Source organism: Ovis aries, chromosome 1 (genome assembly GCF_016772045.2).
Source record: "Ovis aries strain OAR_USU_Benz2616 breed Rambouillet chromosome 1, ARS-UI_Ramb_v3.0, whole genome shotgun sequence".
In the NCBI taxonomy this organism is placed as follows: domain Eukaryota; kingdom Metazoa; phylum Chordata; class Mammalia; order Artiodactyla; family Bovidae; genus Ovis; species Ovis aries.
This window is the reverse complement of record NC_056054.1, coordinates 189,220,845-189,247,218: the sequence shown is the minus strand read 5'-3', so window position 1 is coordinate 189,247,218 and position 26,374 is coordinate 189,220,845. Positions and strand designations below refer to the sequence as shown.

Here is a 26,374-nt window from a genome sequence, read left to right as displayed (position 1 = left end):
TTTTTTTTTTTTTTTAATGGTGGAAGAGGGCCTACAAAAGCAAATTTACCTGAGATTCACGGAAGTCATAATGTGGTCCTGCTCAGCCTATATCAGCTTCATTTTTTCTGGGCCCTACTACGAAATTGTCAAGGTGGATTGTGGATTAGATTGCTGACCATTCCTCTCTATTCATCTTCTTTATCTTTCTGGTACAAAGGAAACAAAACTTGGGTGTGGCTATTTCACATAACAAGTAACTAGAATGATGAGATTAGACTGAGACCCCCACAGCAGAATTAGGAAGACGGAGACATATTTAGCAGAGAGCAGAAGAAACAGGGCTTTTAATTGCCCACACAAACAACCCTTACAACACAGGAAGAACAAGCAGCCATAACTCTAGGAAATGACTTGGCATTTTCCCTTTTTTTTAAAGAATGATTATCCTTTATTCCTTAGGATAAGGTTTCTGCAAAATGTGAACATACCCTTTAATAACTCTGGTTCTTCTTTTCAAATTAGAGTTATAAATAAATAAGCACAATTTGAGAACCATTTGATTACGTCCCTGTACTTTCCCAAGATTCCCTAAGGAGGCACTTACACCAATTTTTGCATCATTAATATTTAAATAAAAATTCGAATTGAATTGTGGGACAAAAAGGCATTTACAAAGCACATGTTTGGGCACAATGCAGCATGAGTTTTCGACTTAGGCAGCCAGCGGAACATTTGGTCCCTGCAGAGCAGCAACAGAATAATGCAGCAAAGAATTTTGAAAGGAAAGAATACAGGTTTCAAGGGAGGAAGCAGGGCAGAAACTCCCAGTTTTATTTGGAGTCTCTTATTCAGCAGCCCCAAATACAGGGACCACCATCAGGAACCAGGAAGTAAGCGAAACAGGGCAGTTGAGCAGGCAACATCAAGTCACAAAGCCCAAGTCATTTTTAAAGCATCAAGGAAAAGTTACTGTGCTTGAGACTTCCCTGGTGGTCCATCAGCTAAGACTCCATGCTCTCAATGTATGAAGCCCAGGTTTGATCCTTGATCAGGGAACTAGATCCCACATGCTGCAACTAAGACCCTATGCAGCCAAATAAAATAATTTTTTTTAAAAAAGTTACTGAACTCAAATCACCCCAAATACCTGTGATACCAAAAAAAAAAAAAAAATTAATTCCAAACACCTTGTTTAAAAAATGAGGTGACTTTTCAATACATCTTGTTGAAAATTTCATTTTGTAATTTTCTTGTAATTTTCATTGGTGAACACTTATAGAGCTCGGCACTATGCCAAGAGGGTGTATACGATTGTTCAATAAGTCAGCCCTCAGGGGATTGTAATGTGTTTGGGAAACATGAGAAATACTAGATGTAAAAATGCATCACAGCAGTATGGGGCATACCTGCTGAATGACACTGAAACGGCCCTGCCTCTAAGTTCTGGGCAGTAGCCAAGAGAAAGGCGAATCCTCAAGTGACTAACGTGTCATTGAGGATCCAGTGGAAAGCAGACAGCACACTCAAAGGATTTCACTGAAAGTTTAAGAAAATAATGATTGGAGTGTGGGCAGAGTTACGCCAACTAATCACAGTGGCAAACAGGGCCAGCAGCAGGGAATGCTGGCACCACTCTTGGCCTGTAGGGTAAAGGCAAGGAGCGAAATCGTGGAGCCCCATTGAGCAAGTGCTGGTGTCTGGAAAATGGGAGGCGCCACAGGAGTTGAGGACAGAAGCTCAGGATGCGGGTTGGGGAGTAAATCCCCAGCCTCTGGTCACCTGCTGGTGCTGTCCACAGGCTCAACCAGAAATTGGAGGACAAGGGAGCTAGGAGATGCAGTCATGGGGCACAGATTGGGAGAGATAAGAGTGGAGAATGGACAGGGTGACAAAGGGAGGCTAACCCAGTGCACAGGCTGGACACTTCACTATGGGCTTTATGAGAGAGGAGAGTTCTTGGCATAGTAGTGAAAGGGGAAAGGCATCTTGGGCAGAAGAAGACATGCCCATACAGGAAACGGGAAACAATTGATCTTTCAGCCAAGAAATGTGTGCAAAATGCATTTTCTTGAGAATAGGCAGGCTGCAACAGCCAGGAAGCTTGGAGGCACAGATACACAGAACTCAATCTCGGCACAATGACATCTGAGGTGGATAATTCTTTGTGCCTTGTAGGATGTTTAGCAGCATCCTTGGCCTCAGCAGCATTTCACTTTGAGTTGAGATAACCAGAAGTCTTCAGGCATTGCCAAATGTCCTCTGCACACATGCTAAGTCCCTTCAGTCATGTCAGACTCTTTGGGACCCTATGGACTGTAGCCCACCAGGCTCCTCTGTCCATGGGATTCTCTAGGCAAGAATACTGGAATGGGTAGCCATGACCCCCTCCAGGGAATCTTCCTGACCCGGGGATCAAACCCGCATTTCCTGTGGCTCCTGCATTGGCAGCAGATTCCTTATTGCTAAGCCACTGGGGAAACCCAAATATCCTCTAAGCAAATTCCCCCCCAGTTGAGAACCACCGGGAAAAGAAAAGAAAGAGACTATAACCAGAAATCTGTTGAAACATGGGGTAGACAGGAGATTCTAAAGGCTTAGATCAGTACAGAACAGTAAGACAGACAAGAGAAGGACAAATGACACTGACCCCAAAAAAGAGGAGCAGGTAGGCTGTGGGAGGACAGGGGTGGGAGGTCATGGGTAACTTACAGGTGTGCAGATTGGACAGCAGGTAGAATGACGTCTCCACTGACAGAACTGGGGAGGCCTGAGGATCATCCTAAGCAACACGATGTGTCTTCTGTGAACTTAACTTGAAAGGAACCATCGTTTAAACAAGGCACTGAGTTGAGAGCGGAGACTAGGACAAGAGGCATAAATTTGAGTCATCCACACAGAGACAGACTTCTACTCTCCTATGGATAGAAGGAAAAATAGAGAAAACCAAGGTTCTCTTTTCTTTTTTGGGGGGGAGGGATGTTGGGGTGGAAAGGCATGGTGTGCCTATTTAGAAGAAAAACGTGGGATAAAAACAGAAGGCTCCACAGACAAGAAAATCAGGCAGTTTTCTGAGGTGGAAAATGGACTGAAGTCCAGCTCCTGCCCCACTTGTCAGTTCCTTGGTCCTGAGGACTCTGCCTGACATGAGCGACCACCTTTTTCTAACGTACAGAGATGCCACGTAGGCTGGGGGCGGTACTGAGGAGACTCAAAGCTCCCACAGAAGTCACGAGTGTCAGGAAGGGAAAAGCATTGTTGGCCTCACCTCCCCAGTGATTAATGGTCCTCTTTTGTTTTTTCTTTGAATCATTCAAATCTATAAAGAAGAATTTCATAGGTGATAAGAATGACCAAGCCGACTTTTGTTATGTTAATGAGGTGACTTTTGAAAGTCACCTAAGGATGGAGGCTGTTTATCAGAACTAGACATGTCCGTTAGAGAACTGGAAATTTCAGTCCCACTCCCCAGACCTCTGAGGAGGGGAAAGGGGCTAGAGGTTGAATCACTCACCTGTGGTGGGTAATAATTTTATCAAACATGCCTATGTAATGAACCCTTCATAAAATCCCCAAAGGAGAGAGTTTAGAGAGCTTCCAGGCTGATGAACCAAAATGCATCCACACGCCCTGAGCTGGGCACCAGACTGCACAGGGACAGAAGCCCCTTTCTTCTGGGCCTCACTCTATGTATCTCTCACCTGACTGTTGATCTACATCCTTTAATGTCCTTTGTAATGATCCTGTTAAGTGAGTAAACTGGCTTCTTGAGTTCTGTGAGCTGTCTAGCAAATTAATTGAACCCAAGTGGAGGGTTGTGGGTCCTGCGATTTATAGACAGTTGATCAGAAGCACAGGTGATAACCTGAATTTGAGACAAACATCTGAGTTGGAGGGTAGTCTTGTGGGACTGAGCCCTTACCTGTGCAACCTGATGCTATCTCTGCTTAGACAGCGTCAGAATTGAGGGACACTGTAGGACACCCTACAGATGTAGATGGTGTCAGAGAACTGCTTGGTGGTGTGGAGGGAAAAACTGCACATACTGGAACTGGATGCAGAATGGTAGGCTACTACAACAATATACCATAGACTGGGTGGCCTGAAAAACAGAAATTTATTTATCCTGTGGGGAGAGTGTGTAATTTCCTCAGTTCAGACTCACTGCAACAAAGATTTGAAACAATGGGCAAGTCACAGCTTGGTTACAGCTTAGAGTTTATTCAGTAAACAGAGGATGGTGGAATAGCATCACCACCTCAATTGAAATGAGTGAGCAAGTTCCAGGAGATGGTGAAGGACAGGGAAGCCATGGGGTCACAGAGTCAGACACTCCCTCCTGGGCAGTAACACTCGAAGCGAAGAAAGTCTTGGCCAGGCTCGCCAAGGCCAGAGCAGCATCTCGGCCGTGACTCTGCAATAGCGGGCCTCTGAGCAGAGCTGGAGCTCTCCTGTTGTGGAAGCCCACACGGTGCTTCCAAAGAAAGGCTTGCAAACCCACGCCTGTGGGCTGCCTCTTCTTCCCCCAGGGAGCCTTGCTTCCCCGGGTGCTGTGCACACGGCTTCCAGGCCTGGACGCCAAGACTCCTTGGGAGTCTTTTCTCAGGGGCTGAGCGAGTGCCTGAACAACAACAACAAACAAAGGATCGTACACCCTCAAGGCTTGAGGATAGGCTCATTGATAGGAAGGGGGAGTGTTTGTTTCACCTGAGGTTCTCACTCTGGTCTGTGGACTTTTCCTTTGTTTCTTTTTCATGGGCTTCCCCCCTTTGTCTGTTTTTTAGCCACTGCCAGTTTGAACTCCTTTTTCCTATTCTAACTACCTAACACTCCCAGTTCTGGAGGCTAGGAAGTCTAAGATCAAAGGTCTGGCCGACTCAGTCCCTGTGAGAGCCCAAATCAAGGCTTCCACACTGCAACCTTCTTGTTTGCCCTCACATGGCAGAGTTTAAGCTCTGGTCCCTCCCTGTTCTAAAAAGGGCACTAATCCAGTCATGGGGCTCCACCTTCATGAGTTCACCTAGTTCAGTTCAGTTCAGTAACTCAGTTGTGTCCGACTCTTTGCGACCCCATGAATCGCAGCACACCAGGCCTCCCTGTCCATCACCAACTCCTGGAGTTCACTCAGACCCACATTCATCTAGTCAGTGATGCCATCCAGCCATCTCATCCTCTGTCATCCCCTTCTCCTCCTGCCCCCAACCCCTCCCAGCATCAGAGTCTTTTCCAATGAGTCAACTCTTCGCATGAGGTGTCCAAAGCACTGGAGCTTCAGCTTTAGCATCATTCCTTCCAAAGAAATCCCAGGGCTGATCTCCTTCAGAATGGACTGGTTGGATCTCCTTGCAGTCCAAGGGACTCTCAAGTCTTCTCCAACACCACAGTTCAAAAGCATCAATTCCTCAGCACTCAGCTTTCTTCACAGTCCAACTCTCACATCCATACATGACCACTGGAAAAATCATAGCCTTGACTAGATGGACCTTAGTCAGCAAAGTAATGTCTCTGCTTTTGAATATGCTATCTAGGTTGGTCATAACTTTTCTTCCAAGGAGTAAGTGTCTTTTAATTTCATGGCTGCAGTCACCATCTGCAGTGATTTTGGAGCCCAAAAAAATAAAGGCAGCCACTGTTGCCACTGTTTCCCCATCTATTTCCCACGAAGTGATGGGACCAGATGCCATGATCTTCGTTTCTCTCCACTTTCACTTTCATCAAGAGGCTTTTGAGTTCCTCTTCACTTTCTGCTATAAGGGGGGGTCATCGGCATATCTGAGATTATTGATATTTCTCCCGGCAATCTTGATTCCAGCTTGTGTTTCTACCAGTCCACTGTTTCTCATGATGTACTCTGCATATAAGTTAAATAAGCAGTTCACCTAATCACCTCCTTAAGGCCTACCTCCAAATATCACTACATCAGGGTCTAGGGTTTTATCTTATAGATTTAGGAAGACACAATATTCATTCTACAGCAACCAGTAAAAAAGACTGAGAAGAAAGAGCTAATGAGGCAGGAGAAAAACCAAGAGAGTCTGATGTTCTGAAACCAAGGAATGGGTTTCAAGGATAAAAAAGTGATCAATAGGATCAAATGCTGCTGATAGGTTGAATTGAGGCTAAGAGACAACTTTTGACACCACGTTATTTGAGAGCCAGACAAGAGTAGCTTTGGTGGAGAGATAAGGACGAAAGCCTGAAATCAAGGAGATTCAGGAGAGGCTCTAGAAACTAGAGGAAGCAAGTATAGACAACTGTTTTAGAGAACTCTGCAATAAGGGGAGCAGAGAAATGGGGCAAAGCTGGGGGAGAATACAATGGGAGAAATTATAAATGTTGATGGGAATGAGGGGAGAATGAAATGATGAAAACATATATGGTCTACTCTCAACTACACAGGAAAACAGAAACAGTGTGACCTATTTGATGAGTTTACTTTAAAAGATCTTATGGATCAATATCTGAAACGTATTTTGTAAAGTATATGTAAGTTGTGAAACATAATAACACCCCCAAAACCACTACCCACACCAAGAGCTAGACCACCATCAATCACATATGTCTTCTCTCTTAGAAGAAAGCAACTTTCCTCAATTTTATGATCATCATTTCCTTGTAAAATCAAATTCTATTGTACTTATTGTACTGTTCTTACACTTATTCTGTTGTACACATTCGGTTGTACTTATTGACTGACTGATCTTCAACCTGGCCTCCTGCAGGCTGTCAGGCCACTTCGGTCAGACAGCAACATGAAATTACAGTCTTACATTTAACCTCCCACACTGAAATTTCATTTTTCATCTTCCAGCTCTAGCTTTGCTTGAACCACCCATTCTTCTGCACGAAGATCATTATAATTCATTCTTTTCTGTATTATTTACCCTGCATGAAAGCAGGAAAGACACATCACACCTTCTTCTCTTGTGCACACACAGAATGGACCCCCGTGACCACAGCATTTTTTTTTCTCCTGAAAGATGCACCTACAGCCCTCAAATCCCCAGCCTCCCTGTCCAGTCCCAAGGCATACACTGCTCAGCAGCTGCCTTCACCAGAATCTAGTGGTCCCTCCACAGAGGGAGCGGGAAAGCGGGTGATGGCCAGTGATTCTGTATCCTTTATCTCCTATTCTTGCCTGTGGACAAGCGGCCATCCTCAAGTCATCTAGAATTCTCCAGGTGTGCAAGGACCTGTAAGACCCTGACAAATGCCAACAGACTGGACCCTTCACAAACAGATGACAGCAGGCTCTGAAAGCCCTCCACTTTCAGAGGTTCCAGCTCCCCCACTTGCTCATCGATGCTTGAAATTACTTTAAGGAGAGACAACAGTTTTCACTCACAATTGAAGAAACCTTTGAAGGCCCTAAATGAAGTAACTCATTGATTTAGACCAGTGCACTGGTCTGAAAGATTAGACGACACAATGGGCACCGGAAGAATGGGTATGAAATGACAGACAAGGGTTATAGTAGAGAGCAAAAGGACTTTTCTTGCTTCCCTGGGCGCCTAAAATAGAAAAATCTTAAAATCACAAGATCTGGAGTCAAATTTGGTCTCACTGCCAGTGGTCTGACCATAGGCAAGTTACTCAACGTTTTAAGTCTGTCGCTTACTCCTAAAATGAAGGTGAATACCTACTTCCAGAGTCACTGTGAGACTTTGAGGCCATTCTAAGCCTGAATATTTTCCTTCTTGCCCTGTTACCTTCAGCACCTCGAGCTCTGTTCCTATCCACACCAGCTCCACCCCCCTCTCTGATCATCACAGAGGTTAAAAGGGAGAAGTCTGGAACACTGAATGGAAGTACAAACCCTAACCGTATCACTTGCTATGGTCTTAGGCAAGTTACTTGACTGCTCTGTGCTGTTTTCTCTGTACAATGACGATAATAAGGGTATTTGCCTCATGGAGTGACTGTAAGGATGGAGCGAATTAAGACGTTTGAAAAGGGAGGTGGGGGCGGGGAGGGGGTCACTGCAAGAAGCGTTTCTGACAATCGTTCCCCAGGGCTTCTCACCTGCTCCCTTTCCGCAAGCCAAAGGCAGCACCGAAAGCTCCTCCACTTCCGCTAACATAAAAAAGCCTGTAAAGTGCTACACATTCCCCAGGGTTTCTCAAATCCCCCAACCTCATCCCTAAACCGCTAGGCCGTCTGTAGATCTAGGTCCCTCAGCCTGGGCGCGGCGAAACCTGCGGAGCCCGGACTCCCCAGGGGCAGCGGCAGAGGGGGCGGGGCGGGGGCCACGCGGGAGCGGGCGGGGGCAGGGAGGTTCCGCGAGGCGGCGCCGGGACCCCGCCCGCGGTTGCCAGGCAGCGCAGCGGGCGTCGGCGTAGCCAGGCGAAGGCGAGGCGCTAACAAAGCCAGGTCCCAACGTACCTCTCCTGTGCTCCTGGCTGAGGCAGGTGCCGCCCTACCCCGCTCACATTCGGCTGCTTTCCGCCCGCCGGCCCGCCGAAGGTGCGAGGCGGTGGATCTCTCTCCACACCTCCCGCCTGAAGCCAGGCGCGAGGTGTCGCCCGCTGCCGGATAGCCCACTTGGGAGCGAGCCTCAGGTAGCCACCCCGAGGGGAAGTGGAGGGAGGGGAGCACCCTGAACACCCCAACGGTGGCTCAGGTCTGAGGGAAGAGTCCTGCCCGATGGGCCCACCTGGATTCTGAACCCCTCCTGTTGACAGAGCCGAAAGAGGGGACTGCGATCTTTAGGAGAAGGTAACCGTGGGTGATTATTGCTCTCTACCCAAACTGTATGTATACTTTGTACCCAGGACTACCATTTTATGATTTCTTACACGGGGGCAGTGATTTGGAAACACAACAAAATCTGGGATCAAATCCTCCCATTGACTAGCCAAATCCTGGCTTTTTCTTCTCTAACACCGATATAACAATCCCTATGTAGGGAGTAAAACTGTGTCCAAAACAGGTCTGTATAGTGAAAGCTATGGTTGTTCCAGTAGTTCTGTACAGATGTGAGAGTTGGACCATAAAGAAGGCTGAAAGCCAAAGAATTGATGCCTTTGAATTGTGGTGCTAGAGAAGACTCTGGAGAGTCCCTTGGACTGCAAGGAGATCAAACCAGTCCATCCTAAAGGAAATCAGCCCTGAATATTCATTGGAAGGACTGATGCTGAAGCTGAAGCTCCAATTCTTTGGCCACCTGATGCAGAGTTTACTGGAAAAGACCCTGATGCTGGAAAGATTAAGGGCAGAAGGAGAAAAGGGCAACAGAGGATGAGATGGTTGGATGGCATCACCAACTCAATGGACATGGATTTGAACAAACCCTGGGAGATAATGGAGGAGAGGCAAGCCTGGAGTGCTGTGGTCTATGGGGTCACAAAGAGTCAGATATGACTTAGCAACTGAACAACAAAAATGAGGGGGTTGCCATGAAGACCAAAGGACATGGCTAATACTTTATATAAACTGCTATCATTCATTCATTTTCCTCATATATATTGAGTAATGACTGTATTTCAGGCACCAGGTTTGGCATCAGGGATTCTATTGTGAACAGAAAGTGACTATCCCTGCCCTCGAGTTTACAGTCTATTGGAAATAGACTATTGTTCATCAAAAAAAAAAAAATCACACAAATGATGTAAAATTAGTCAAGTGTTGCCAAGGAGAGGTGAGTAAGGGGTGCTCTGAGAAGGTATAACATAACAGAGAGAGGTCAGGGAAAACTGAGCTGAGAGCTGAAAAACCTATGAAACGATGAGGAGTGTGTCCAGGCAAGGGTAACCATGTGTCCAAAACCCATCATCTATTCCAAACCCAAAAAAATGCATACAGTTCCTGGTCCTTGGTACTAAGAGTTGTTCATAGACCCTCCTCCTGAGATTCTGGTGTCTGAAGCCTTTCATTCAGGTAACTGCAGGCTTTAAACAATTTTTGAGGCCCTGTTTAGCCCACACCAATAAAACCAAATGGGAAATTGCAAAAACAAATGTATATTTCATATTCAGTAAGACCTATGTTCTTTAGCATGTATGTGTTGGCCTGCCATTTCACATTGGGAGGTATAAGAGGAAATTTTAAGATTTGAGGAGGCAGGGCTGGGATGGATGGATAATTTAGAAAGGCCTTGCATACTGAGAGCTTTAAGAATGGAAAAGAACTTCATGAAGTACTGGAATAATGGAATGTTAAAGTAGAATGGATCTTTCCCCGTTATTTTTTTATCAGATGTGAATAAATGATCCACAGTACCCGAAAGAAAACACTGGTCTTCAGACTCCTTTCCACCGTAAGGAGCTATGATCCTAAGTCTCTGTGACTCAAAAGTGCATGGAAGTCCTGAGAGTCCGATGGGGATGTGGGAGAGGACTTTAACCTATCCCTCCTTCAATGTTCACCATTTCCACTGGGGTGTCACCATCTACCCAGTCATCACAGCTTGAAGGGAGTCACCCTAAACTTTTCTCTCTTCTCATCCATCTCTCCCAGTGGTTACCAAGTCCTGTATCTCCTGTCTCTCCTCTCCCTCCCAGTTGCAATTGTTTTTCAAGGCCAGGATGCTCTCCAGAGTTTTCCCCAAAGTCCTGCTGTAGTCTCCTAACCAGGCTCCTTGCCTAAGGCTTCACCCCATTCTCTTCAGTGCATCTCAGCAGCTTTCAGTCAATGTGTGTTTCAAGAGTCCAGCAAAGAGAAAGAAATCATACAACAATTTAACAAAGAAAGTTCAATGTAACAAATTTTTAACTATAATGGATTGGGGTAATGGAAGATTGGTTAGCAAGACATAAAGATCCAAAGAGTACAAGAATCACAGGTTTAAGAAGTGGTCACTACCCTTGAGATAGATCACCCAAGAAAGAGATGACCTCTTAAGAGTGTGTCACAGAGGGTGTGGCCACAGCTCATTAGATGGCAGAGAAGTTGAGGTGCCAGGCAGCCAGAAATCCACAGTCTGGGATGCCAAAGAAGCCATGAAAAGGTGAAAGTACACTGGCTGTACTCTGCTGCAAACCACCCAAGAGAGGTGCCAGGGGAAGCAGCCAGCTACTGGGCGCTGCTGACTGCTGTGCACTATAGCCATTTGCCATTTAAGAGATTGTATACTGCAGATGCTGGAGAAGCTGTGCACTGTGGATCCCTGCAGTGGGGAAACTGCTCATTCCTGGAGCCTAGTTGGAGAAGGCAATGGCACCCCACTCCAGTACTCTTGCCTAGAAAATCCCATGGATGGAGGAGCCTGGTAGGCTGTAGTCCATGGGGTCACTAAGAGTCGGGCACAACTGAGCAACTTGACTTTCACGTTTCACTTTCATGCACTGGAGAAGGAAATGGCAATCCACTCCAGTGTTCTTGCCTGGAGAATCCCAGGGACTGCGGAGCCAGGTGGGCTGCCATGTATTGGGTCGCACAGGGTTGGACACGACTGAAGTGACTTAGCAGTAGCAGTAGCAGTGGGAAGAACTTGTGGAGCCCAGGAGAGAAGTCCCTTCCTCCACGAGTATCCCTCCAGTGCCCTCTACTGATAAAGCTTAACATTATGCCAGGCGGTGAAGGCTGCTGCTCTCTTCAAATATCATCACTATTTTGGAAGTATTTTCTGACTACCTTATCTAGCCTTCAGATTAGTAAGATGCCTCATCAAGGAGATTTTGTTCTTTCATATCTATATCTTGACACTTATTGTACCCTATTTTAATCACTGATTTTCCTGTTAGTCTCTTCCTTTGGCCTACAAGTGCTCCGAGGGCAGGGTGTGTGACTCATGTATTTCTGTATGCCTTCGAATGAGTCATTTATTTGACTCATTTATTTCTCTATGCCTTCTGTATGCCTTAGTGCTACTCCTGCCACATAGGCTGTTATTGGGTTAATTGTTTGCCCAGGACCACATAATTAGTCAAAGATAGGCCCAGGACCAGAGTCCTGGTCTCCTGTTTCATGGTCAGAAGGGCTCTTCATTAGGGTTTGATCTGCCCTGTGGGGTCTCTGAAGGACAGCAGCCCTGTATTTTGTGTTGGAAAAGCCAAAAACAATGTTAAATATCATCAGGAATTGTAGTGGAAAGAGGAGAGAAATGTAGCTCTGATCTTTTGTTGAAAACTATGGTGCATTCACTCCTCATAGGCCTTGCTGACTCTGAGCCCCTGGATCATAGGGATGCTATGATGAAAATCAGAAGGAGGGAGAACAAGTAAAAGGATGGAAATGATGTGGATATGGGGACCAGTCTTCACTCTAAGGAAATGGAGACTTTCATACACTTATGAAAGACAAGGTTAAGGTGGCCCCAGGTTTGTCTGACAAGTCCCCAAATCAGGATGGAAGGTGTGTGTTCCTAGAGGAGGAAGGGACTTCTCTTGTGAGTTTCATAAGCTCCATAACTGTGATTAGGGATCACAGTTAACACAGAAGTCTGTAAATGGTATCCCTGGGCTTGTGGACCATGATATGAACATGGAAAGATTCTTTGAAATATGAACATGACTAAGTTAAGACGCACTGAAAGAGGTAACTATTCACTTGTTAAATAATTGTGGCTCAGCTGGTAAAAGAATCCGCCTGCAATGCGGGAGACCTGGGTTCAATCCCTGGGTTGGGAAAATCCCCTAGAGAAGGGAAAGGCTACCCACTTCAGTATTCTGGCATGGAAATTTCCATGCACTGTATAGTCCATGGGGTCGAAAAGAGTTGGACACGACTGAGTGACTTTCACTTCACTTCATGTGGAGCTTTTAACTTTCAAAATGTGGTACTAGCATGATATATAAGCAATTTGGAGAAATCTGCTAATAACAGAGCCAAGAACCACTATTCAAAAAAAAAGGGACAAGGTCAAATAGGACTGCTCTTAGCAATATTGCTGCTGGCATCCAAATGCTGGGTTGACTTGATCCAGGGGTTGGCCAAGGGTAGAAAAAGATCCAGACTTCTGTGAAATAAAGTTGGAGAGGCAAGCTAATAAGACAAATCATGAAGAGCCTGAAAGTCAGACAGGGCATCATTTTGATGAGAAAAGAAATAAAGATCCAATAAAGGTTTTAGAGAGTGATGTGATAACATGAGCGGTTAAGGCATTTTATCTGGAAAAACTAAATCTTAATTTCTTGCCATTGGAAAATGATTATAATATTAGAACCTACCTACTCATAGATTGCTGTAAGGATTAAATGAGATAAGGAAACTTCATTGACTTTAAAGAAAGTGAAAATGTTGATCACTCAGTTGTGTCTGACTCTTTACAACCCCATGGACTGTAGTCCACCAGGTTCCTCCGTCCATGGAGTTCTCCAGGCAAGAATATTGGATTGGGTAGCCATTCCATTCTTCAGGGGATCTTCCCTACCCAGGGATCAAACTCAGGTATCCTGGATTGCAGGTGGATTCTCTACCATCTGAGCCATCATCTGAAAGCCAAAGGGCTTTCAAAGGGAAGCCCATTGAAAACATTGACTGGCTCAGAGGTTAAAGCATCTGCCTGGAATGCAGGAGACCCAGGTTTGATCCCTGGGTCGGGAAGATCCCCTGGAGAAGGAAATGGCAACCCACTCCAGTATTCTTGCCTGGAGAATCCCATAGAGGGAGGAGCCTGGTAGGCTACAGTCCATGGGGTCGCAAAGAGTCGGACACGACTGAGCGACTTCACTAATACTGGGCACCCTTCCTTTATTTGCAACTGTGTGGAATATGGCTAATGAGACAATAATCATATTTTCAGGACAAAAAATTAGGATATAGTCTGACAAGTAAAAGTTTTGTTCCACTGAAAATGTATTTTTCATGATGCAAATGGGAATATCCATGATATTTCAGTGATTTATGGAAACAGTTAAACATAATTTTTGAAACTAGGATTGTCCTAGAGAAAATCCATGTTTAAATGTTTAAATGGCTTTATTCTGAGAGAGGCAGTGTGGTGTAGTGTGGGAAAAGCAATGAAGGAGACCTGAATTTTTGATTCAGCTCCAACAGAAACTGTGAGCTTGTGCCAATCACTTCAGCTCTTTGTGCATCAGTTAGTGCTAGGGCGTGTCCAACTCTTTGCGACCCCTGGATTCTCCAGGCAAGAGATTGAGTGGGTTGCCATTTCCTCCTCCAGGGAATCTTCCTGACCCAGGGATCAAACCTACATCTCCTATGTCTTCTGCATTGGCAGGCAGGCAAATTCTTTACCACTGTGCCACCTGGAAAGTCCCATATTGGCCTATATTATAAGTCAAATTAAGTCCCTTCCTATTTTTGTAAAAGATGTTCCTTTTTATTTTCTAGACAGATTTTTTTAAGTTCACCAAGACTAAAGTGGGGAATGAAAGAGAAGGATAAATAAAAACTGACCGTAATGTATCCGACAAAATCAATTGAGGGAGTAAAAGAAGTTCATTTTGGATGCTTTTATGGGAAAGAGGAACTCTACAGTAGGAAGCTGGTGGATATGACTGTAGCATGGTTGAGTTTACAACTGGGGATTTGGCAGTCATCAGCACAGAAAAGGTATTTACTTCCAGTTAGAATATAGTAGATTGCAGCAGATCAAGCCATCCACTGCCACAAATTTAAAAATCTAGAAAAATTATTTTTAAAAATATTGTAAATACATCAGAGAGCTTTAGAAGCAATGGGTACTAGATTAATTCAAATTCCAGGAGGGTGCCAAACCCTTCCAAAGTGAACTCATGGTAAGTCATTTTCTTCCCAGTGGACCTTTGCCAACTTTGGATGTAGACTCAGGACTGCCGGCAAGCCTTGGCAGTTAAACAAACAGCTCTGGCATGACAGATTAGAAATTTAAGTCACCCCAAACACTTTCATTTTTTACATAAGGTCTGACATAAAAAAAAAAAGAAGCATGAAAATGTGTCTAGTAATAAAGAAGAAAAATAGACATCAAAGAGGATATCCACAGGGAGATTCAGCCACTGGAGTTATCAGAACTTGTTGACTCTAAAATAACTCTAATAATATGTTCAGGAAAATAAAGGAAAAGATGTATAAATGGCTGAAAATGGAGAATTCCAACACAGAAATTGTATGTATAAAAATAACAGATATTCTGGAAATCAAAATGCAATATTTGAAATAAAGAATTTATTAAGTGAATTTATCAGCATCCTGGATAGCAGAAGACATGCTTCCTGATGGAAGAAAAGGTGCCAGGTAAGTGGAAAGATGAAACTTTTCTAGAGATTGGAGAGGGTCAAATGCCGGTTCCTCGGGTCTTGGACAAGGCAAGAACTAAGAGCTCAAGCAGCAGAGGAAAGACTATGAGGTCAAAGAGATAGGCTGAGTTGGCAGAGAATGGCAGTGTGACTTCTTTCTGACATCCTTGATCTCACTCAAGTAGGAAATTGCTTCATCTCCTGGGAGTGAGGAAAACAGTTGAGTGGGATTCAGGCTTGAGGGGAAAGTCATTACCTGGAGATTAAATAAGAAATAGAAGTGTGTTCTTGGGGGCGTGGCAAAGATCAACACAGAAGCAGGCGTGAAGGACCTAGAGGGTAGAGGTGGTGCAAGAATGGAGTGTGCTGCGCTGAATGATCTTGCAGCTGAAAGATTACTTTTGTAATGCTATTGTTTTATAAAAATAAACGCAGAGTGAGGCTTAAAGATCAGCTTAGGTCCAAAGGTGATTGCCTGTGAGATTAAGTCTAACTTGATATGAGCCTACTTTTCTGGTTCTTTCAAACTCACTCAGTTTACCTAAATCTTAGAATCACATGATCATCTTTGAATATATGTTCATGCTTTGGTGTTTTCTGAAAGGGTTAGTCATTCGGTCATGTCCAACTATTTGTGACCCTATGGACTGTAGCGTGCCAGGCTCCTCTGTCCATGGAATTTTCTAGGCAAGAATACTGCAGTGGGTTGCCATTCCCTCCTCCAGAGGATCTTCCTATCCCAGGGATTGAAGCCAGGTCTCCTGCATCACAGGCCGATTCTTTACAGAAATCTTAAAGTTCCCCTCCCTCTTCTAGCTTCAGAAAACAACTTCAATTCTCCTGAGGGCATCCCAGCTCCTATGCATAAACTACTGCAGAGTTACCCTGCCTTATCCTGCCTCCTCAGGAAAGGAGTTTCTGCCAGTGTTAGACGCTGCTCTTTCTTCCCCTTGGCTCTTACTTTCTTTCAGTTCAGTTCAGTCACTCAGTCGTATCCGGCTCTTTGCGACCCTGTGAACCGAAGCATGTCAGGCCTCCCTGTCCATCACCAACTCCCAGAGTCCACCCAAAACCATGTCCACTGAGTCGGTATTGCCATCCAACCATTTCATCCTCTGTCATCCCCTTCTCCTCCTACCCTCAATCTTTCCCAGCATCAGGGTCTTTTCAAATGAGTCAGCTCTGCGTATCAGGTGGCCAAAGGATTGGAGTTTCAGCTTAAACATCAGTCTTTCCAATGAACACCCAGGACTGATCTCCTTTAGGATGGACTGGTTGAATCTCCTTGCAGTCCAAGGGACTCTCAAGAGTCTTCTCCAACACCACAGTTCAAACGCATCAATTCTTCGGTGCTCAGCTTTCTTCACAGTCCAACTCTCACATCCATACATGACCACTGGAAAAACCATAGCCTTGACTAGATGGACCTTTGTTGGCAAAGTAATGTTTCTGCTTTTCAATATGCTATCTAGGTTGGTCATAACTTTCCTTCCAAGGAGTAAGCGTCTTTTAATTTCATGGCTGCAGTCACCATCTGCAGTGATTTTGGAGCCCAGAAAAATAGTCTGACACTGTTTCCACTGTTTCCTCATCTATTTCCCATGAAGTGATGGGACTGGATGCCACGATCTTCATTTTCTGAATGTTGAGCTTTAAGCCAACTTTTTCACTCTCCACTTTCACTTTCATCAAGAGGCTTTTAGTTCCTCTTCACTTTCTGCCATAAGGGTGGTGTCATTTGCATATCTGAGGTTATTGATATTTCTCCCAGCAATTTGATTCCAGCTTGTGCCTCTTCCAGCCCAGCATTTCTCATGATGTACTCTGCATATAAGTTAAATAAGTAGGGTGACAATATGCAGCCTTGATGTACTCCTTTTCCTATTTGGAACCAGTCTGTTGTTCCATGTCCAGTTCTAACTGTTGCTTCATGACCTGCATACAGGTTTATCAAGAGGCAGGTCAGGTGGTCTGGTATTCCCATCTCTCTCAGAATTTTCCACAGTTTATTGTGATCCACACAGTCAAAGGCTTTGGCATAGTCAATAAAGCAGAAATAGATGTTTTTCTGGAACTCTCTTGCTTTTTCCATGATCCAGCAGATGTTGGCAATTTGATCTCTGGTTCCACTGCCTAACTAAATCCAGCTTGAACATCTGGAAGTTCACGGTTCATGTACTGTTGAAGCCTGGCTTGGAGAATTTTAAGCATTACTTTGCTAGTGTGTGAGATAAGTGCAATTGTGCAGTAGTTTGAGCATTCTTTGGCATTGCCTTTCTTTGGGATTGGAGTGAAAACTGACCTTTTCCAGTCCTGTGGCCACGGCTGAGTTTTCCAAATTTGCTGCCGTATTGAGTGCAGCACTTTCACAACATCATCTTTCAGGATTTGAAATAGCTCCACTGGAATTCCATCACCTCCACTAGCTTTGTTCCTAGTGATGCTTTCTAAGGCCCACTTGACTCACATTCCAGGATGTCTGGCTCTAGGTGAGTGATCACACCATCATGATTATCTGGGTTGTGAAGATCTTTTTGTATAGTTCTTCTGTGTATTCTTGTTACCTCTTCTTAATATCTTCTGCTTCTGTTAGGTCCCTACCATTTTTGCGTGAAATGTTCCCTTGCTTGCTAAGTCAGTTCAGTCGTGTCCAACTCTATGCGACCCCATAGACGGCAGCCCACCAGGCTCCCCTGTCCCTGGGATTCTCCAGGCAAGAACACTGGAGTGGGTTGCCATTTCCTTCTCCAATGCATAAAAGTGAAAAGTGAAAGTGAAGTTGCTCAGTCATGTCCGACCCTCAGCAACCCCATGGACTGTAGCCTTCCAGGCTCCTCTGTCCGTGGGATTTTCCAGGCAAGAGTATTGGAGTGGGGTGCCATTGCCTTTTCCGAATGTTCCCTTGGTATCTCTAATTTTCTTGAAGAGATCTCTAGTCTTTCCCATTCTGTTGTTTTCTTCTATTTCTTTGCATTGATCACTGAGGAAGGCTTTCTTATCTCTCCTTGCTAATCTTTGGAACTCTGCATTCAGATGCTTATACCTTTCCTTTTCTCCTTTGCTTTTTGCTTCTCTTCTTTTCACAGCTATTTGTAAGGCCTCCCCAGACAGCCATTTTGCTTTTTTGTATTTCTTTTCCATGGGGATGGTCTTGATCCCTGTCTCCTGTACAGTGTCACGAACCTCCATCCATAGTTCATCAGGCACTGTATCAGATCTAGTTCCTTAAATCTATTTCTCACTTCCACTGTATAATCATAAGGGATTTGATTTAGGTCATACCTGAATGGTCTAGTGGTTATCGCCACTTTCTTGAATTTAAGTCTGAATTTGGCAATAAGGTATTCATGATCTGAGCCACAGTCAGCTCCCAGTCTTGTTTTTGCTGACTGTATAGAGCTTCTCCATCTTTGGCTGCAAAGAATATAATCAGTCTGATTTCAGTGTTGACCATCTGGTGATGTCCATGTGTAGAGTCTTCTCTTGTGTTGTTGGAAGAGGGTGTTTGCTATGACCAGTGCATTCTCTTGGCAAAACTCTATTAGCCTTTGCCCTGCTTCATTCCATATTCCAAGGCCAAATTTGCCCATTACTCCAGGTGTTTCTTGACTTCCTACTTTTGCATTCCAGTCCCCTATAATGAAAAGGACATCTTTTTTGGGTGTTAGTTCTAGAAGGTCTTGTAGGTCTTCATAGAACTGTTCAGCTTCAGTTTCTTCAGCCTTACTGGTTGGGGCATAGGCTTGGATATTGAATGGTTTGCCTTGGAGACGAACAGAGATCATTCTGTCATTTTTGAGATTGCATCCAAATTGCATTTCGGACTCTTTTGTTGACCATGATGGCTACTCCATTTCTTCTAAGGGATTCCTGCTGGCAGTAGTAGATATAATGGCCATCTGAGTTAAATTCACCCATTCCAGTCCATTTTAGTTCACTGATTCCTAGAATGTTGACGTTCACTCTTGCCATCTCCTGTTTGACCACTTCCAATTTGCCTTGATTCATGGACCTGACATTCCAGTTTCCTATGCAATATTGCTCTTTACAGCATTGGACCTTGCTTCTATCACCAGTCATATCCACAACTGGATATTGTTTTTGCTTTGGCCCCATCACTTCATTCTTTCTGGAGTTATTTTTCCACTGATCTTCAGTAGCATATTGGGCACCTACCAACCCGGGGAGGTCCTCTTTCAGTATTGTATCATTTTGCCTTTTCATACTGTTCATGGGGTTCTCAAGGCACTTTCTGGCAAATCAATATTCTTCGAAGCCTTCCCCTGAGGGATGCTAACTAGTGCTGTTAACTGCACACTCTTACTAACATCTGTAGATTCATCCCCCTGCAAGGAAACAAAGTATTTTGATTTGGTCTTGTGGAAAATGCACCTATGCATCTTCTAATAGTAATGTTCCATTTTTATATTTCCTTTGCTTCATTTGGTTCCGAATGTGATCATATCTCAGGCAGGTGGGTAAAATGATTCTGTAATTGTGGGAGACATTTTGGCCTTACTTCTTAATTATGCGACCTTTTAAGTAGCTTCCTGAACCCAACCTGATATAAACTACCGTGTAGTTGTAAACACCATTGTAAAACGTTTCATAAAGCAGTGGTTTTCAAAGTGTGGTTTCAGGGACTTCTGAGGATCCTTGAGATTTTAGGGGGTAGGAATCCAAGAAGGTAAAACTATTTTTGTAATGATATCAAGACATTAAAGGTCTTTCTCATGCTTCTTCTTAAGAGTGTACACTGGAGTTTCCCAGTAGCTACATGATGTGTGATTGAATTCAGTCAATTGGATTGAATGGAAAATGCAGACATGATAATCTAGCTGGTTCTATTAAGCCAGACATTAGAAGACTTTCAGAAAAGATAATGCCACACTTCTCACTCTGAATTTTTGTTGGTTTGTTTTCTAGAAACTGTAGTTATTTTTTTATAAGATATGAAGGAGCTATTTTTATTTTAAAATAAAAATATTTTAAAATTCCTAAAATGACAAATATTGCATGATATAATCCATATTAGCAAAAGACTTTTTGCATCCTCAATAACTTTTCAGAATGTAAGGGGTGCTGAGATCAAAGACTTTGAGAATTAATCTCTTAAAAAACTATCTGTATAATATAGATATTTTCTGTTAAGGCTCTGGCATAATTTACCCAGCACCATGTTTTTCATTTGATAACTTTTCCATGAAAATGAGATATTTAGGCAGATATCTGGGTAAAGAAAAAAATTATCAGAGCAAACAAATCCAAATTTGAAATAGTCCTCACTATGTTGCCTAATAAGTGATTTATATTTTGGACTGTATGTATAATGTCTGTGAATCTCACAGTTATTAAATCATAAGTAGATGTTAATTCAAAATTATATTTTATAGTAGGAAAATAAATCATATATTTAAAATACTTAAGGAGACTATAGGCCTTTTTTACTGTAACAAATCAGTTTTCAGATAGAAGAATATTGTTCATTTTCTTTAGAGTAGTTTCATAACACTTTTGAAAAGGGGAATTTTAAGAAATGCTACCATTTAATTTAGCAGTTAAAATGCTAAACTGGCCACAAAATGTAAATATTACTCATACTCACGTATAATTAAAGTATTTTGAGAAATATTTTTATAAGGTAATAAAGGCCCACAGTCTTTTACTGAATCAATTAAATTATTTTACACTATTATTTGCTTTTAGAAGCGAGCTTAATTTTTTAATTTCTACAAACAAATAACGTCATTATAGAATTTCATACTGAATCAGATTTTGGATATTTTACATCACAAACCTAGGATAAATAAATATATAAATCAAAACACAATTTTAAAAAATTAACAAAATCAATTTATGTTTTATTAGAAAGAAGTGATGATGATGATTAAAACATATACCTTCTTTTGGGGGAGTAAATTTTAAAAATAAGAGAAAATTAAATCAAAGGAAGACCTAAGTACTGGAAACATATATGCACAAAACTTTGGCCCTGACAGTAAATACATTGTAGTTAAAACAGTTATCAAACTTACAGAGGTGGTTTTAACATGGTGGTTAAAGGGGGAAATTCTATATAAACATCTCTGCTGGCACATTCTCTGCCTAAAACCTTAAGCACCAAAACAATAATTACAGAAATCTGGAAGTTTACTGACTGAGTGAAACAATATCCAAATATAATTTCAACTGTTATAAATTTGTGTATAGTTGTAAAATGGTTGTAAATTTTGTATCACTATGAAAAGTATACAATCATCAATCAATCACTGCACACCTGTAACCCATTCTGCCATGACCACTTGTGGGAAGCTCTGCTTTAGAGATCTATAAAGGCAGAATACCAGACCACCTGATCTGCCTCTTGAGAAACCTGTATGCAGGTCAGGAAGCAACAGTTAGAACTGGACATGGAACAACAGACTGGTTCCAAATAGGAAAAGGAGTATGTCAAGGCTGTATATTATCACCCTGCTTATTTAACTTCTATGCAGAGTACATCATGAGAAACGCTGGGCTGGAAGAAGCACAAACTGGAATCAAGATTGCCCGGAGAAATATCAATAACCTCAGATATGCAGATGACACCTCCCCTTATGGCAGAAAGTGAAGAGGAACTCAAAAGCCTCTTGATGAAAGTGAAAGTGGAGAGTGAAAAAGTTGGCTTAAAGCTCAACATTCAGAAAATAAAGATCGTGGCATCCAGTCCCATCACTTCATGGTAAATAGATGGGGAAACAGTGTCAGACTTTATTTTTTTGGGCTCCAAAATCACTGCAGATGGTGACTGCAGCCATGAAATTAAAAGACGCTTACTCCTTGGAAGGAAAGTTATGACCAACCTAGATAGCATATTCAAAAGCAGAGACATTACTTTGCCAACAAAGGTCCATCTAGTCAAGGCTATGGTTTTTCCAGTGGTCATGTATGGATGTGAGAGTTGGACTGTGAAGAAAGCTGAGCACCGAAGAATTGATGCTTTTGAACTGTGGTGTTGGAGAAGACTCTTGAGAGTCCCTTGGACTGCAAGGAGATCCAACCAGTCCATTCTGAAGGAGATCAGTCCTGGGTGTTCTTTGGAAGGACTGATGCTAAAGCTGAAACTCCAATACTTTGGCCACCTCATGCGAAGAGTTGACTCATTGGAAAAGACTCTGATGCTGGGAGGGATTGGGGGCAGGAGGAGAAGGGGACGACAGAGGATGAGATGGCTGGATGGCATCATGAACTCGATGGACATGAGTTTGAGTGAACTCCGGGAGTTGGTGATGGACAGGGAGGCCTGGCGTGCTGTGATTCATGGGGTCGCAAAGAGTTGGACATGACTGAGCAACTGAAATGAACTGAAAGGCAGAATAGGATGAAATGGTAAAATGTGTACTACAAAGAATATGTGATGATACTCAAGTTTTGTAGGAAGGCTCGTGGCATAGCACAGACTCAAGATGAATCTTGGTGAGGGTGTGCAGGGTTTTAACAGATGGAAAGAAAGAGGGAGGACCCCTCAACTAAGTCAGCCTGAATTAGCAACATACTGAGGGAAAGAGGAAACTGGATGGAGTATTACTAACAGTGGGAAAGTGTTTAGCTTTGAATTTTTGGAAAGTGGCCAGAGTAAACTATGTGTTAGAAATTTATGTTGGTAAATACTAGTAAAAATTTATCACAAAAATAAACTCAAAATGGATTAAAGATCTTAATGTAAGACCAGAAACTATAAAACTCCTAGAGGAGAACATAGGCAAAACACTCTCTGACATACATCACAGCAGGATCCTCTATGATCCACCTCCCAGAATACTGGAAATAAAAGCAAAAATAAACAAATGGAATCTAATTAAACTTAAAAGCTTCTGCACAACAAAGGAAACTATAAGCAAGGTGAAAAGACAGCCTTCAGAATGGTAGGAAATAATAGCAAATGAAGCAACTGACAAACGACTAATCCCAAAAATATACAAGCAACTCCTGCAGCTCAATTCCAGAAAAATAAATAACCCAATCAAAAAATGGGCCAAAGAACTAAATAGACATTTCTCCAAGGAAGACATACGGATGGCTAACAAACACATGAAAAGATGTTCAACATCACTCATTATCAGAGAAATGCAAATCAAGACCACAATGAGGTACCATTTCACACCAGTCAGAATGGCTACGATCCAAAAGTCCACAAGCAATAAATGCTGGAGAGGGCATGGAGAAAAGGGAACCCTCTTACACTATTGGTGGGAATGCAAACTAGTACAGCCACTATGGAGAACAGTGTGGAGATTCCTTTAAAAAACTACAAATAGAACTGCCTAATGACCCAGCAATCCCACTGCTGGGCATACACACCGAGGAAACCAGAATTGAAAGAGACACATGTACCCCAGTGTTCATCGCAGTACTGGTTATAATAGCCAGGACATGGAAGCAGCCTAGATGTCCATCAGCAGATGAATGGATAAGAAAGCTGTGGTACATATACACAATGGAGTATTACTCAGCCATTAAAAAGAATACATTTGAATCAGTTCTAATGAGGTGGATGAAACTGGAGCCAATTATACAGAGTGAAGTAAGCCAGAAAGAAAAACACCAATACAGTATACTAACACATATATATGGAATTTAGAAAGATGGTAATGATAACCCTGTATGAGAGACAGCAAAGAGACACAGATATAAAGAGCAGACTTTTGGACTCTGTGGGAGAGGGAGAGGGTGGGATGATTTGGGAGAATGGCATTGAAACTTGTATACTATCATGTAAGAAATGAATCGCCAGTCTATGTTCGATACAGGATACAGGACGCTTGGGGCTGGTGCACTGGGATGACCCAGAGAGATGATATGGGGAGGGTTGGTGGGAGAGGGGGTTCAGGGTTGGGAACTCATGTACACCTGTGGTAGATTCATGTCAATGTATGGCAAAACCAATACAGTATTGTAAAATAAAAAAATAAAAAAAATTTCTACTGTAAAATCTACATACAAATAATGGAGAGCCTTGAAAGTCAGGATTGGATTGTCATTTTGTCAGCTGGACTTTCTGACCTATTAAGAGCAGCTTAGAAGATAGATCAGGACATACCAGTCAGGAGAGACCAGAGAATAACCCGAGATAGGGTAGCCCATTAGGAGGTGAAGGACTGAACCAGAGTAAATGAGGTGAAAATAAAGAGGAAGGGATGAGTAGGAGACACATGTCAAATGAAACATCAATGAGATTTAGTGAGAGATTCAACAGACTAAAGAGAATCGAGGCTCCAGGGCTTAGAGGCCAAATGACTGAGGAATGGTGGCTTTGTGTTCAGAAACAAATCTAGAGAGGGGACTTGGGAGATGGAGAGTGAGTGACTGAACAACAACAAGAATATTTGTTAGATATATTATACATGTATTTATGTATATGTAAATGTATTTTACACATGTGTATTTGGTGGGAAAATAGACATAAAGCTGACCATGTTAACCATTTTTAAGTGTACAGTTCAGTGGCATTCGAGACCTTCACATTTTTGTGACACCGTCACCCTCATCCATCTTCACAACTTTCTCATCTTTCTAAATTGAAATTGTACCTGTTACTAACAGTCATGTCCAACTCTTAGTGACCCCATGGAGTGCAGCAGGCCAGGATTCCCTGTCCTTCACTATCTCACGGAGTTTGCTCAGACTCACGACCTTTGAGTCGGTGATGCCATCCAACCATCTTATCCTCCGTCACCCATTCTTCTCCTGCCCTCGATCTTTCCCAGTATCAGGGCCTTTTCTAACGAGTCGGCTCTTCACATAGGTGGCCAAAGTCTTGGAGCTTCAGCATGAATCCTTCCAATGAGTATTCATGGTTGATTTCCTTTAGGATTGACTTGTTTGATAAATACAGTTGATCACTTTAACCAGATATATATATGTAGTTATGAGCAGACAATATGAGCAAACTAAGTTACTGTCCCTTGCTAGATAAAATGAATTGAAAAGTTATCAGAAACAATCAACTTGTAACAATAACTTTTAAAATTATGAACTATTTCATACATACAAATAAAATACTTAACTAAATTCAGGCATAAAAATGATGAAACACACATGTAAGCTTAAAAGATAGAACATTCCTGATAGTGTTGGGACTCCTGTTGCATCTCCCTCCCTGATGGTATCTCTCTCCCTCCCCTATCAAGGACAATACCATTCTGAATTTGTGTTCATCATCCTTTGCTCTTTCTTAGAATATTATAAGCATAATAATTTATAATTTAATTTCTTATAATGCTATTCTTATTATATATGTGACCCTAACTAATATATGGCTTTTTCCTCCCGGCATCATGAGATTCATCCTGGTGATACTTGCTGAGGACTGTGCTATCTTCCCAATGAATTGAAGCTTTTATATTATGTAGTGACCCTCTTTATTCTTACATGCTTTGTGCCTTAAAGTCTCTTTCATCTGGTTTTGACTCATCTACATCAACTTTCCTTTGGTTATTATTTGCCTGTTTATCCATACGTCCTTTTACCTTTAGCCTTTCTGTGTGCTTGAGTCTTTTCAGGTGTGCCTGCAACTAGATATTTTAAAAATCCAGTCTGACAATTTCTGTATTTTATTTAAGACCTTTCCTTTTTACTGAGTCCTGATATATGTAACTTCTCTTCTATCATGTCATTTATCCAATTTTCCTATGCTTCTCCCAGTCCCTCTTTTCTTGCCTTCTTTTGGATCAATCAAGTTGTGTTGTTATTACTCTTAATTCCTTTTTTTATTTCTACTGATTGGTGGTTATATTACTTTTATGGTAATTACCCTTGAATTTTTGTATGCATATCTGACTTTTTTACAAAGTCTAAAATTGATGTCTTTAGACCCTTCTTCCTCTGAACAATAGTACACAAAATGGAAGATAGTGGAGTACCACCAACCTGATACCACTTTAATTTCTTGTCTTGAGATTTCCCAATCAGGCTGGTAGTATAAATTTAAAACTTAGACCTAGCTCGTGGCTGCATATTTGTGGGAGACTATTTCTCCCCCAATAAGAAGCAGCAATCCTGGAGTAGGAAATGGCAACCCACTCCAGTGTTCTTGCCTGGGAAATCCTATGGACTGTAGGGCTACAGTCCATGGCCTACAGTCCATGGGGTCACAAAGAGTTGGACACGACTTAGCTACTAACCAACAACAAAAGAAGCAGCAAGGGAGAAAGATTTCTGTGCCACTTGCCCCTTGCAAGTTCGCAGGTATTCTCAGTCGCATCCTTTCACACTAAGTGTGTGAACCCTGAAGGGTT

General features: G+C 42.7%; 1 protein-coding gene across 3 annotated transcripts in view; it reads left to right on the top strand.

The window, feature by feature from the left end:
* Positions 1–8,354: 8,354 nt before the first annotated feature.
* Positions 8,355–26,374, top strand: part of ROPN1 (rhophilin associated tail protein 1) — a 30,168-nt gene continuing 12,148 nt past the window's right edge. For 2 of the 3 annotated variants that reach the window (XM_027956526.3, XM_004002985.6), the window contains exon 1: positions 8,355–8,537. The gene's annotated coding sequence lies outside the window, so the exon portion shown is untranslated. Of the gene's footprint in view, positions 8,538–8,673; positions 8,695–26,374 lie in introns of those variants that run through there. The other variant, XM_060404370.1, reaches the window with a different exon arrangement.